This window comes from Lynx canadensis, chromosome A1 (assembly GCF_007474595.2).
Source record: "Lynx canadensis isolate LIC74 chromosome A1, mLynCan4.pri.v2, whole genome shotgun sequence".
In the NCBI taxonomy this organism is placed as follows: Eukaryota; Metazoa; Chordata; class Mammalia; order Carnivora; family Felidae; genus Lynx; species Lynx canadensis.
Window position 1 is genome coordinate 168,660,131 of NC_044303.2, and position 15,557 is coordinate 168,675,687.

Genomic DNA, 15,557 nt, shown 5'->3' on the forward strand with positions numbered 1-15,557 from the left:
AGAAATGATGGTGATGGTCTTATTTGGAACACTCTGAGAAAAGGAGATGCTGCAATGAATTGGTTATCTAAACCCAGAGAGGCACCATCATTTCTCCTAGTCAGCTATTCAAGAATTTAGCCTCCTGTCTCATTTGCAAGCAAGCCTGAGGTGAGGTTCAGTACAAAGCATAGGCCATTCAGTAATCTTAGTTTAATGTGGCTTTTAAAGACCTGAACTGTCAATCCCCTACCTTCACGGCCTCTCATTCTACTGTTTTCACTTGAGGAGATAAGAAGCCCAGTCTTTGAACTATATTCCTAATCTGTCACAGTCGTGAGTGAATGATCTGTATGTGTACCCACAATGCAACCATGTATTGGAAATTCCTTCATGCATGCATTCATTGAAATGAATAAAATTCTTTCCTAAGTTTAAGAAAATAGGTAAGACAAAAATCAAACTAAATTGAAAAGTTGATGGAAGAAGCAAACCCTTGCTTTTAAAATGATGTAAATATGAAACAGGCATTTATAACAGATATGTCTTTCTTGTTTTCCCTGTCATTCGCTTGCATAAAAAGCAACAGTGATTTTTTAAAACAGTTTGCTATGAATAAAATTTATCATCTACTGATGCATTATTTCTCACTTTCTTTTTCATATTATCTCTCAGAGATAAATGGCAATAACAAAGACATTAAAATGACACTAAGAATAGCTTTTTATAGTTTTAATTATTTTTTCCTTTTTGGCAATAAAAATGATGTGGTATGTTTGCATGTGTTATATATTGAGAAGCAATAATACTGTTTAAATATTCATAATTGTGGAGATAGTTTTTACTTGATATTTTAAATGTGAAATAGATTGCTTCTGGTCCCTAATATTACGGCCCTGTTTATTAATATATATTGCAGGCACACCTATATTTATGTCAGTCAATCACTTACCATGCTCTTTATTCTATTCTGAAGTATTCTCCACACAGATAATATTCTTTTATGGGTCCATCAAGTTTCACTTTCTGAGAAATAACTTCACAATTTCTAATGTAGATAATGAGCACTCATTTTCCTACTTCTCTTGGAATCTGAGCTCATTTTAGTCTATGAAATAAAAACTAAACTTCAGGGCAAGGGAGATCCTGATGGGTGGCAAACAACATGTGCACCCAGCCCTCCAACAGTCACAGAGCAGACATGGCATCTATGGGTGGGTGCCCAGCGGAGGCATGGCAGGCCTCTTGAGGATGACACTTCACCTGGGTCGGCAAAGTTGGGACCTAGTCCTCAGTACTCCAGGAATGATTTTGTGCTTTTAGGGAAACTGAGAAGTCTATCTGGGATACACTCATGAAAACTCAACTCCTATAATGCTACCTTACCAATTTAAAATGACACCTTTCTGAAATGCAAGCGGACTCCCTGGCCTGGTCAGATGGGTGCATTCTCCCCCACATGGAAACTTACAGGTCAGAGTTTGTGAGATGGACAGTTAGACCTAAAGGGCTTGGTGTTCTTATTTCAGGGTTCCTGGGCTTAACAGTTTGGGGCAGTCTTCCTTTCTGCACCTTTCTTCCATCAAAGGTTCTCACCTGGCCTGCTTCTTTTTACTTTTAATTTTAAACATCCTATCTATTTTTAGATATATATTTTAAGAGAGATTACATTTAAATGATACAGCTGTAAGACAGTGAAAATGAAGTCAGACCCCCCCACTCTTCTATCCCTAAATGCCCTGTTTCTCTCCTTGGAGGCTAGCTATCTACCCTTTAGCAATTTCATGAATAGCCTTCCACAGATAACCTATGCATTTACAAATATACGCCATATGTGTGTATGTGTATATATACATGGGTAAGTTATATATATACATATTCATATGTATGTGTATATATATAGTTTGTCTCCCATAAATAGCATTGCATACATGCTGTTTCTGCATTTCACTCTTTTTTTTTTTTTTTTTTTCTTTTTTAATAGCTGAGTCACAAGATCATTGGGAGAACTTTTCTTTGGACATTTTACCAACCTCCGTCTGTTTTGTTTTTGTTTTTTTGTGTGTTTTTATTTTGTTGCTGTTATTTTGTTTTGTTTTTTGTTATTTGTTTTTTTTGTAGAGCTACCCTGATTGTGTTTTTGTCCTCTAACTATGTCTTAGATAAATTTAGTTCTCCTTCTACTGGTGTCTTGGGCTTTTCTTTACTTACTCTTTTTCTGTCTTTGACAGTTAAATACTTGGACTTTATCCCCTGAGATGTATCTACTTATCAAGACAAGTTCTGCAGGAGAAATATCTAAATCAACCTCCAATATTAGTGGGACCAGAAAGTCTGATGGTAATTTCCCAGTGATCTTTCAGTTCTTTTTTTTTAACCTGAATAAAAAAACATGCTTATAAATTACTTACATAGTTGGACTATATACCTCTCTAGGTATCTTTGACCAGAAACTAATTTCAGCTTTTAAGAGGCCTAGACCATCTGAGATCATTCTTTTAATCCTAATGAAAATGTATAATGCCTAAAAGAAAGATGCATTTTACTTTTAAACTTCTCATATAGAACTTGTTAGTTTTACATTGTACATACAAATAACACATACAGTAAGCATCCTTAAATATTATTTTACACACATGGTTATTTGTTAGATAAGTACCTCAAAGTAGAATTCCAGGTCAAAAGGTATACACATTTTTTTTTTTAAATTTTTTTTTCAACGTTTTTATTTATTTTTGGGACAGACAGAGACAGAGCATGAACGGGGGAGGGGCAGAGAGAGAGGGAGACACAGAATCGGAAACAGGCTCCAGGCTCCGAGCCATCAGCCCAGAGCCTGACGCGGGGCTCGAACTCACAGACCATGAGATCGTGACCTGGCTGAAGTCGGACGCTTAACCGACTGCGCCACCCAGGCGCCCCTACACATTTTTTATTTGGAAAGTATTGCCAAGTACTTTCTCATATTTTATAATGGTAAAAACTTGAAATTCGAAAACACAATGTAGTAATTGACCCTTTCCATGTTGTGACTATAGAATGATTTACTATGAATTTTTACAGAGGAGGAAGACAATTCAAAATTAATAAATTCTGCTTCTAGTTAACCTCTTACTCTCGAAGCTAATAATTCAAGGTATATGTTTGATTCCTATCCCTAGATAGGAAAACAAGAAAACTACTTGGATTGAACCTGAAAGAAAGGATTTTAAATCTCAGTTTTAAAAGAGTCCTTCTTTCCAGTAGCCTTCAAATTGTAGGGCAAAATTCCTCTCAAGGAAGAGGTGATGAGGAAAAAAAAGAAAAAGGAAAAGAAAAAAAAATGAGAAAAATGAAATAAAACCACCAGGACTTGAGCTAGAAATCCTATGGTTACCAATACATCTCATATGAGAAAGGAAGGGCTACCAAAGAAAAAATGGACAGTACCTGAGGAACGAATGGCTTCATAAGGAGACAGAGAACTACTGAAAGTCAGGTTCCTGGCAGGGATTTTTACTTTATACCGTTGCTGATGAGAACGTCTTCCAAATGCTAAGAAGGGAAAGAATGGAAGAGAAACTGGGCAGACCTAGGCTCTGAAACTCAAAATGCTTTTCCTGGGGGACATCATGAAATTGATTATAAGGAGGGTTATGAAATCTTAGAAATCACTCAAAGTCTGCAAACTACTACTGTTTGTTATTAACTAAGTCACTGTGTTGGCCAATGAAAGAAGCATTTTAAATCTCTAAGACATAATAACCATTAATGTTAATTTATGTAACAGGTAAGTTAAATATATAGATTATCTTTTAAATCTTTTTTTACTTAAGAAGGCGCCTGGGTGTCTCAGTCAGTTAAGTGTCTGACTTCAGCTCAGGTCATGATCTTGCAGTCCATGAGTTTGAGCCACGTGTCAGGCTGTGTTGACAGATCAGAGCCTGGAACCTGCTTGGATTCGGTGTCTCCCTCCCTCTTTGCCCCTCCCCTGCTCAGTCTCTCTCTCTCAAAAATAAATAAAAATTAAAAAAAAAGAAGAAGTTTGGCATATAGGGGTACCCAGGTGGCTCAGTTTGTTGTGCGACTGATTTGATTCCAACTCTTGATTTCAGCTCAGATCGTGATCTCATGGTCATTAGACTGAGCCCCACAACAGGCTCCACACTAGGTGTGGAACCTGCCTGAGATTCTCTCTCCTCCCATCTTTGCCCCCCCCATTCTCTCTTTCTCTCTCTCTCTCTCTCTCTCTCCCTCCCTCCCTCTCTCAGAAGAAGAAGAAGAAGAAGAAGAAGAAGAAGAAGAAGAAGAAGAGGAGGAAGAGGAGGAGGGGGAGGAGGATGAAGAGGAAGAAGGAGAAGAAGCAGCAGTAGTAGTGGTAGTAGTTTGGCATATATACTTGGCCTGGTCTCATGCGTACATGTACATGACCCCACCATCGTATCACATACTTAAAATAAAAGCATTGATCATAGTGCTTGCTTCGGCAGCACATATACTAAAACCGGAACAGTACAGAGAAGATTAGCATGGCCCCTGCACAAGGATGACACGGAAATTCGTGAAGCTTCCATGTTTTTTTTATATGTACAATGGAATACTACTTGGCAATGAGAAAGAAGGAAATCCTGCCATTAGCAGCAACGTGGATGGAACTGGAGGGTATTATGCTAAGTGAAATAAGTCAGGCAGAGAAAGACAGATACCATATGTTTTCACTCATATGTGGATCCTGAGAAACTTAACAGAAGACACTAGGGGAGGGGAAGGGGAGAAAGAAAAAAAGTTACAGAGAGGGAGGGAGGCAAACCATAAGAGACTCTTAAATACTAAGAACAAACTGAGGGTTGATGGGGGTTGGGGGAGAGGGGAAAGTGGATGATGGACATTGCGGAGGGCACCTGCTGGGATGAGCACTGGGTGTTGTATGGAAAACAATTTGACAATAAATTATATTTAATTAAAAAAAAAGCATTGATCATAGTAATTATAATCTCCATTCTAAAGTGACTTCAAACAACTGTATAATTCTTGGGAACTATAATGCAATCTTTTAAATTAACTATATATGAATTTTCCTGAATAAAGCAGGTTTCAAGTGTATAATTTGTATCTAAAATTTGAGGCCAGTGTCAAAACTTTAAAGTGTTCTTTTCATTATGTATCATTTTGGAAGGTGAACAACTGCAATTTTTCTCCATTTTATTATCTGCTTTATAAACTTGGATATTTTCACAAGGCTATCACCTGTTTTATAATTACACTGTTTACCTGAAGTAGGATTTAAGAATTTCTCACTTTTATTCTCAGTTATTCAAAACACAACATATATGCCTTTACAGTATGGTTTTCTGATTTATATATGGAAGTAAATGAGATAATTATATCTTACATTAAATAAAGCACTGGATCTTGAAAATAAGCACTGAGCATATAAGTGTAAAATCTAAATAAGCATTTAAAGCAAAAATAAATTTTACAAATGGATTATTTAGTTTATCTTCTAAAAAAAATAAATTATTAATTTTCTTCTTAGATGTACAATAAAGCAAGGTCATGGTATCATATAACTCTGAATCTAGACTATGTTTTAAATAGATGTCCTAAAAGACATAACTAGATTATATCTCATTGAAAAGGTATTCTAAAAGGAAAGTGGTGGATATCAGTAATAATTTAAATAACAGAAAAACTTGTTATCATAAGAATGTGGGGGGGCTATACACTAACTAGACGGTCTGTCTGAGTCATGTAAAATAGACAATACCTAACTCTTATGATTACATTGTTATATGTGTACTTTTTAAAACCTTCCATCCAGGACCATATATATCATTGCATTCCTATTAGCAGGCACCAAATCTCAAAAATATTAGCAGCTCAATAAATGATCATTCACTGAATACTGATTAAATGAATTGACTATAACATTCAAGTTTCAGTTAAAACATGCACAGGCACTCCTAAAGTAAGTGGTAAAATAAGAAAAAATACTTTTTTATGTGACTAGAAAGTGAAAACTTAAAGGAATAATTATAATCACTAGAAAATTAGTTTCTGTAATCTTCGAGCTTAAGGGCCTCTACGTTCCATGAGCCCTTCTAAGGCCTGGGAGCAATCCTTGCGTTGTATTTGCCTGGTCATATGTTCTCATAAATTTTTTGTATGATATTTTAACTATGACTAAGACTAATGCACATTTAGAATTCAAGTTTTTTGTTTATAATTTTGTGTTTGATTTCTTAAGGAACGGAGGGAAAGTTGTAAACCTGAAGGCTCTACCGACTGGGATGTGCTCCTCCACAGTTTCCTACCACCCAGAGCCGAGTACACCTTAACACAAGAATGGAAACTGAACCAACAGTGGGTCAGGAAGTCCAGATTTAGTGTACATTCATAAATATTTGTCACTGTTTGTAGAAAAATAAAAATATGACCGATTCTAAGTTAACAGGCGAGCACAGTATTCTGAAATACACTTTATCATCTAACAGATCACGTGGTGAGATTCCAATCATGTATCAGCACGTGTTCTCAAATTGCAGTCTTCTTTACTGGCAATTATGCTTGGACATTTATTGACAGATAACAGCTGCTCTAGTACCTCACTTATTTTACTTCATGTGTTGACATTTCCCATTTCCTCATATTTTCAGAAAGCCTAGAGTACTTGAAGAAAACAGACACTTTGATATTACTTCTTAAATCCTTTATGTTTCATTCAACATGTGAAAATATCATAAAGTTGCTAATTCCTGCCTCTGTGATCTAACATGTCTCATTTAAAAATGTATAGCAATTAAAATACACATATAGCATTCAATTTGCAGTTAAATGTTTTGACATGCTTACTCTACCAAAATATCTAAAGTCAACTATCATGAAAACACCGTGAAATACTTTGAGCCAATGATGCTTTTGTTAAAGCACAGCACACAAAAAAAGTTCTCTTTATACAAATAAAATACAAATACTCCTAATTGCTCACAGACTTTTTCTGACAAGTGTTAGTCCAAAACGAATATTTACAGTCTATGCTGAGCAATGAATGCCTGGAAAATAGCATTCACAGTGCAAACACTGACAGTTTTAACCAAAAAAACAAAATAAAACAAAACAAAACAAGAAACAAACAAAAAAACCCACACCAAAACAACAAAAAACCCAAAAAGCAAACTTGTACATTGGTGCTAACTAATGGGGCAACTGAAATACTCTCGGCCTTGAAAGGATGTAAGAAAATATTTCAAGAACATCTGATTCCGCTGAAAATAAGATCATTAGATTTCTTCTTAAAACAAACGCCTGAAGGTGTGAGTGTGATATTTTACACACACACCACACATACACACCATGATCTACAGCAAGGAATATTTTGATCCTTTCATGTGACATTTTGTTACTTGGGGAGTAGAAGAGAAATACGAAAAACTGACACGGAGAAGATGTCCTAAAATGTACAAATGAATCATGTTTACTGCAGCTATAACATCATTTGCTTTTCCTCCCTGTGCTATGCTATACCTACATTTAACGAGTGATTTTGTATTTTAAAGGGGGAGATATTAAGGATTTAAGGACTTAATTTTAACAGTTTGGCTATTCAAGAATGCTTATTTATTCTGAAAATAGAAACCTTAAGGACATACCTTTTTTTAAGTCAAAGAAGATAAGGAATATGAGTGATGTCTGTGTGTAAAGAAAGAAAAAGGGAAAATCAGTTTTAAAGGATAATTTTGTGTTATCTCTGCTAATGTGCTTTTGTATATGCATCATTCCAGCAGTATGCATACATAGAAAATAAGGGCTCATAGGACAAAGTCACAAAGAAAATTATCCTCATTAAAAAGCTGGATTTTATAACCTGTAGGTCGGGGTATCACAGAGGTAAATTTAACTTCTTACTGATCATGGAGAAAAGGAAGATTATTTTTCCTGCACCCTCACTGCCCACCTTGGACTGGTCAGTAAAGAAAGGAGTCTTATTTTTTTTTGGGGGGGTGGGGGTGGTTTGAAGGGTGTCACGCCCCCACGTAGCTGGAGGAAGAAATGAGAGCTGACGACTCTTTGCATATATCTTTCTAATTTCAAAACCTTCCTTATGCAGATGCCTGAAATCAAGTTCTATAGTATTGATAACTGATTTTTTTTTTTCATTTTATATTCTAGATTACTAGCTATAATTATTTTGAAGCCCTCCAGTGGTCAAATAACAAAACTAATCTGTATAGAATATTCTTACAAAGAGAATTACCCATCTATGTTAGTTGCTTGATTCTTCCTTTATTGCTGTCCTAAGAGGTTTCTTTGGACATATAGCATATATTTCAAATTAAAATATTATGCATTAAAACAGCAGATTAAGTACAAGTATTTCTCCAAATAACAGATTTGTATATGAATCTACCAATGTTGGAAAATCTCAGCATAAATTAATATATTCACTATATCATTCCATTTATACTCAGTCAGGTCCTGCAAAGCCAAATTTGGCAAAAGATTCAATAACACATCCAATCACAAGGCTCTGAGCAGGTTAACGATGGTTTTCTTCAGGATTACATTCATCTCCATGAAGTGTGGCTATCTTTGAACACTCCTGTTAAGTTCAGAGACAATAACTTTTAAAGATACTCTTAACAGGTCTTCCCTATTACTAAAAATCTTATCTCTCATGCTAGCAAATGCAAAGAGCTTTTCATGATAGCATGAAGAAAGAAATTGCCATAAAATGAAAACTGAAAAATTACACTGTTTTTAAGTCACCGACAGGGTTTATTTCGCAAGGGTACACTTCATCACTACAAATGCTTCGAACCCATCTCACAAGATGTATCTGCTTTCCTGCTGTTGTTTCTATTGCATAAATCAAACCAGTACTCATTAGTGTAAACTCATTAGGGTAAACCAAACCTCAATTGCAAGATCTCAGCATTTTTGAAAACATAGATATAAAGATATCCAAATTAATGTCACTTAATTAAAAATATATAGTTTGCTTTGGACAGTTTTTACTAACTCTGATCCTTATTATCTGGACTAGTGAGATTAAGGTAATTTAGGGCTGTATAGTTTCAGAGTGCAGCAAAGCATAAAGACCTTCTAAAACAGAGAGGCCCAAACCCATAATAGCCACTACCATGTAACTAACACTGAGAAATGCAATTTTAATTTGCAGCAGGAGCTTAAGGAAACACTTTGGTGTAAATAAAAGTGAATCCTTAAAAAAATAAAAAAAAATTTTGGTAATTTTGCACATGAAGTGGGTAAGGCACTGACATAATACTTTCTTTTTAAACCAACGAAATACAGTTTCTTGATGGAGAAAGAGCTGTCTGAGCTAATCAGAATCCAAAGCATCTTGAGATCAAAACAAAAAAATCAATGTGTGAAACATTATGTGCTACTGAGATACAAATGGCACTAGCATCTTAGGTGGCACTGCTGGGACAAATTCAGTCTCCCTGAAATTCCCAAAGTGTAACTTGGCTTTGTTGCCAAAACACACATTTTAATATCCTGTTTTGAAAGTAGAAATGTAGACACTAAGAATTTCATGATCCTACTATACTCAAATGAAGTATATCTGTATGAAGTTTTCAGGTGAAAGGCAATGGAGCACAATCTGTAACAGGAACGACCTGCTTCAAGACTCAGTAACGCTGGAAAAACAAAATTCCATTTGTGTCACATATCTCACGCATAGGCTTGAAATTAGATGGAAAACTGCATCTCACTCCTGGCATCTCCAGTTGTGAAGATGACTTCAGCAAACTGCATGGGTTCCTCTCTGTCCAGTCTCAAGCTAGATCTAAACTGACACAAATCTGATTCCAAGTCACCTTCCTCATCCACAACCCCTGTGAGTAGGTGGGTGGGGAGAGTCATTCAGTCCTCTTCTAAACTTGCTTTGATGTCACAGAGGAAGTAGCTCTACTCCTTTCCAAGCCTAATCTCTTCAGTCCCTTTGTGATACCGTGATTTATAATAAATATAATAAATACGTATGTGGTCTTCCTCCTTCTTTCTATCACAGAGCTCCTAAAACCCTTGGGGAATATCCTAAGTGATGAGGGAGATAAAGGTGTCTTTTGTTATGTTAATGAGGTGGTTTTTGGTCCTGTGCCCAAGGAAGGGTCTGGCTGCTAGGAGAACCAGCCCTGTGATTGGAGGGCTGTAACTTTCTGTCATTGCCCCACCACACCCCTGGAAGGGGAAAGAGGCTGAAATTTTAATCAATTCTCAGTGGCCAATGGTTTAATCAATCATGCCTATGTAATGAAGACTCCATAAAAACCTAAAAGTATGGGGTTTGGAGAGCTTCAGGGTTGGTGAACACATGAAGCTTTTGGGGATAGCCATTCAGGGATAGCATGGAAGCTCCTTGCCCTTTCCCAAGACCCTGCCCTCTGCTTCTCTTCCATCTGGCTATTATCTGCTTTTATATATCCAGAGTTATATCCTTCTATAATAAACCAATAATCTAGTAAATAAAATGTTTCTCTGAGTTCTGCGAGCTGCTCTAGCAAATTAATCAAACCCAAGAAGGGGGTTGTTGGAATCTCCAAGTTACAGCCAGTTGATCAGAAGCACTGGTAACAGCTGGGCATGCACCTGGCATGTGAAGTAGACTGAGCCCCTCATCTATGGGATCTGATGTTATCTCTGGGTAACTGGTATCAGAATTGAGTTGAACTGCAGGACATCCAGCTGGTGTCAGAGTACTGCTGGGTGTGACAGAGATCCCCAAACACTGAAATTGGTGGTCAACCTTACCTACTCATTCTAGACTTGACCATTTTTTCTCTCTTATTCTTCTGTCCCAACCTTAGTCAGCCTCTCGATGCCTCTGTGTTTCTCAAATTCTAAAAGGAACTTCCCTTATTCTACTTTACTGTGAAATCATTGTCACACATGTTCCTGCCCTTCGTGGTTACAGGCCAAATCATTTACACTTGCTGTCCCTTCTGTTTCTCTTTCATTTACTCCTTGGTACATTCTAATTCAGTTTCTCTTCCCTACATTTTAGAGTACAACTCCAGTAAAATTGCCTATCACAGAATTTCCTAAATCAAAAATCTAGAACAGAATCTCATCTTAACACAACTTCCACAATGTCCGGATCTGCCAAAACTCATTGATGAAACTGTCTTCTCCCGGGCAGCCATCAGATTGGTTCTTTTCCTATCTTCCTGATTATTCTGAGTTTCCTAACACAATGTTGGAGATGTTTCCTCAGCTCCCTTGAATGGAGTGACCTTATCTATTGCAAGTGATGGGTACATGACTCTGCCTGAATGACTCCCAAATGCATCCCAGGCCCTGAGCTTTATTCTTAATCTTTATGCCCTCAACACATCTCTACATACACTTTGAGATTCAACTTCTCTGAAACCCGTTCATCATCTTTATCTCCTTATACTTTAACCTAGATAAAGCTTTAGACAGCTCATTTGAAAAAAATCTAATGAGTTTTAAAAAATCTTATTAACACCCCAAACTCTCACAACACACTGTATAAATGAGAGAGCTATTACTACAAATCAAGTACGACCAACAGCAAGTCAAAAACAGTTACACAGTCATGATCTGCAGAAACTCTCCCAGAAGGTATGACATGGAAGTCCTCAGCCATATCTTGATCCCAACCACTAATAACACTTTCTAACTCATCCCTAATTAACTCTTTTGCATTAGAAACATTTGAGATGTCTAGAGCCAAGCTAAGGGGCACTCAGCATCTCTCTCAACATGAAATATGTTGCTTTTAGTGGAAAGATGTTAGGGAGCTAAACAAATAAAAGGACCTCATCTTAAGTGAAAAAGATAAAGGTATATAGGCTCATGTCCATAAAATTATTGAAATACATATGCTTATTTAATGATAGCCTGCTTTCACTTACACATATTTTTGCTTCAGGAAGAACACTTTTAGTCGTCAAGTTACAAGAGTTAGAAGGCCAGTAAGGCAATATTTTAACGATATTTCATGGTAATAGCTGGTTAAATGGCAGAGTAAAGAGGATAAAACGAAAAATGAAAAATTCTGTGTATATATTCCTACATTGAATAGCACCAAATATAGGACAAACTACACTTAATGGGTAAAGATTGAACTACATTGGCTTTGAAATTTAGACCTAAAATGAGTACAAGGGGTGAAGAGAACAGTATTTTAAATAGTTATTACCACCTTACTTTTTGTAGCAGCTGTGAAGACTTGAGACACAAGTAAAATGAAAGAAAATGTTACTTGTGAATGTAATTACTACCAGTTATAAAGTATTATGTGTAGGGACGTAAATTGAAGTCAAAACCTATCATGAAAAATATTACACATGAGGAAATGAAAGATAACCAAAATTGAAAAATAAATAAGTAATTAACCTGCTCTACCTGAAGGCTTAGGAGATGATGATGACTAAACAATACGGAGGCTTTACATCATAAGCAAGTTTCCCTCTAAATCCCACACAAGAAGGCTCTTACTATGGAAAGCATTCAGCACTATATTTATAATGCATTTTCTATACTTAGACTGACATAGATATAAATTCTTACTGAGGATTAGGTCAATCTCATGAAACAGGCTCCAGAATTTAACTATATTTAGCTAGGAGAGAAGTAAAAAAAAGGAGGGTACAGTATTACAATTCTATGGTAATGAAAATACTACTGGAAAAATTAATACGAAAATCTTTTCACAGTTTCTATACATGTTTTATAATAAGTCATATAATAACCATATCATGCAAAACCAAGTAGATTTTTATCATTTTCTTGCCAGAAAAAGGGTGAGACACTGAAAGCTATATGGGTGCTCATTCATTCACTCTTCATCCAATATTTACCTGTTATCCATTAACTGATGGACTTGTTGCTAAGTAATAATGAAGACAGTACCTTTCCTCACAGAAACAGACAAACAAATACCAAGTAATATGGTGAGGGCCATCACAAATGTTTGTGAAGGTGCTGTGGAAGCCTCAGGGAGAGGTACATAACTGAGCAGGTCTCTCTTGTTCAATGTGAAAGAAACTCAGAAGTAGGCTGGATGCAGAGAAAGAGGATCTCTTTTTCACTGCTGGTGGGAATAAACACTGGTGCAGCTACTCTGGAAAACAGTAGGGAGGTTCCTCAAAAAATTAAAAATAGAACTACCCTACAACCCAGCAATTGCACTACTAGGTATTTATCCAAGGGATACAGGTGTGCTGTTTCGAAGGGGCACATGCACCCCAATGTTTATGCAGCACTATCAACAATAGCCAAAGCAGGGAAAGAGCCCAAATGTCCAAAGATGGATGAATGGATACAGAAGATGTGGTATATATATACAATGGAGTATTACTCAGAAATCAAAAAGAATGAAATCTTGCCATTTGCAACCACGTGGATGGAACTATGGGGTATTATGCTAAGCGAAATTAGTCAGAGAGAGACAAATATCATATGACTTCACTCATATGAGGACTTTAAGACACAGAACAGATGAACACAAGGGAAGGGAAGCAAAAATAATATAAAAACAGGGAGGGGTACAAAACAGAAGAGACTCATAAATATGGAGAACAAACTGAGGGTTACTGGAGGGGTTGTGGGAGGGTTGTAGGTAAGGGGCATTAAGGAATCTACTCCTGAAACCATTGTTGCACTATATGCTAACTAACTTGGATGTAAATTAAAAAAATAAAATTAAAAAAATAAAATTAAAAAAATAAAATAAAATAAAATAAAATAAAATAAAATAAATAAAGGAAAAGAAAAGAAAAAAGAAGTAGGCTGGATGCCCTGTCAGAATGGTTAAAATTAACAACACAAGAAACAACAGGTGTTGGCAAGAATGCAGAGAAAGAGGAAACCGCTTACACTGCTGGTGGGAACGATGCAGTCACTCCAGAAAACAGTCTGGAGGTTCCTCAAAAAGTTAAAAATAGAACTGCCCCATGATCCAGCAATTGCACTACCAGGTATTTACCCAAAGGATACACAATACAAATTCGAAGGGGAACATGTACCCCAATGTTTATAGCAGCCTTATCAATAATAGCCAAATTATGGAAAGAGCCAAAATGTCCACTGACTGATGAATGGACAAAGAAGATGCAGTATGTAGTTATGTATGTATATGTACATATTATCATATATATGTATATGTATATATATATATATATATGAATATTACTCAGTCATCAAAAGGAAATAAATCTTGCCATTTGCAATGATGTGAATGGAGCTAGAGTGTATTTTGCTAAGTGAAATAAGTCAGGCAGAGAAAGACAATGCCATATGATTTCACTCATATGTGGAATCTAAGAAACAAAACAGATGAACATATGAAAAGGGGGAAAAAGAGAGAGACAGAAAGAAAGAAACAAACCATAAGAGACTCTTTAGGATAGAAAACAAAAGGAGGGTTAATGGAGGGAGGTGGGCAGGGGGATGGGCTAAATGGATGATGGGTATTAAGGAGGGCACTTGTTGGGTGTTGAACACTGGGTGTTACATGTACGTGATGAATCACTAAATTCTACTCCTGAAAACAATGTTACACTATATGTTAACTAACTAGAATTTAAATAAAAATGTGAAAAAAAAAGAAGTAGGTTGTATGAAATGCCAATAAATTGGGTTCCACACAAAAGTAAGGTACATTCAGGAATAACTGAAAGTAGAGATAATGAAGTCCCTTTCTGTCTTTTTCCTTTTTTTTTCTAATATAATTTATTGTCAAATTGGTTTCAACACCCAGTGTTCATCCCAACAGATGCCTTCCTCAATGCCCATCACCCTCTCTGTGTCTTTTTCCACTTCTCTCTCTAAATTGACTTCATTCTCTCAGAATCATTTTGTCGACAATGCAGAACCATGGCTGAGGAAGCTCTGGGCTCACACTCTCTCATTCTTTGTGCTGGACTAGTGAGCTTGAGCTATATTTACAGTTGATCCAGAAAAATCACTCTCAGGAACACGACCTTAGAGGTTCAAAGCCAAACATATCTGATTTTGGGGAAGATGGTGGAATGTGAACAGCAAAGGTCACATGGCTAGTCCTGGTCCAGCAGGAATTGTACTTCCTGGGTATGCTTACTTTTAGAAAGCTGGGTGCTTCCCAAAGAGACCACTGGGAAACTTTTAGTGAGTATCTTGACTATTTTGCTGAAAAATAATTTGTATAACAGGGCAGAGTGATCCTGAAACTCTCTCTGTGAGGGTCCTTTATAGAATTTTGGGTATATTCCTGAAACAGGAAGTCTCAAGATATAATCGCCGATTCCTGATTAATAATAAAATATAAATAATATATTTCATGTTGTTTGATGTGATGAAAGGTACAGGGTGGAATTTCAGTGCTGTTAAAGAGAAGACATTCTTTACCTGTATTTTAATCCCCTATACTATACAAGAACCAGAGAAAGTCATTAGAGAAAAATAAAATAACCTCAAAATCAAAAATCCCATCATTATTAACCTCTGTTTGAAAAAGTTAAATGTGTAATTATAGGCTCACTGGGAAAACATAACCAACATGGTTATAAAAAACTGTATGGTTATTTTGTGGGTGCAAGCAATGAGGTTTTAAGGATTATCTCACAGGG

At 36.3% G+C, this 15,557-nt stretch overlaps 1 protein-coding gene and 1 non-coding gene across 2 annotated transcripts in view; one reads left to right on the forward strand and one right to left on the reverse strand.

Moving 5' to 3' along the window:
* FBXL17 (F-box and leucine rich repeat protein 17) overlaps window positions 1-15,557 on the reverse strand; it is a 500,142-nt gene that overhangs the window by 196,229 nt on the left and 288,356 nt on the right.
* On the forward strand, window positions 4,433-4,539 carry LOC115526165. The gene has a single exon (XR_003972562.1). It is a non-coding gene; the product is annotated as a U6 spliceosomal RNA (small nuclear RNA).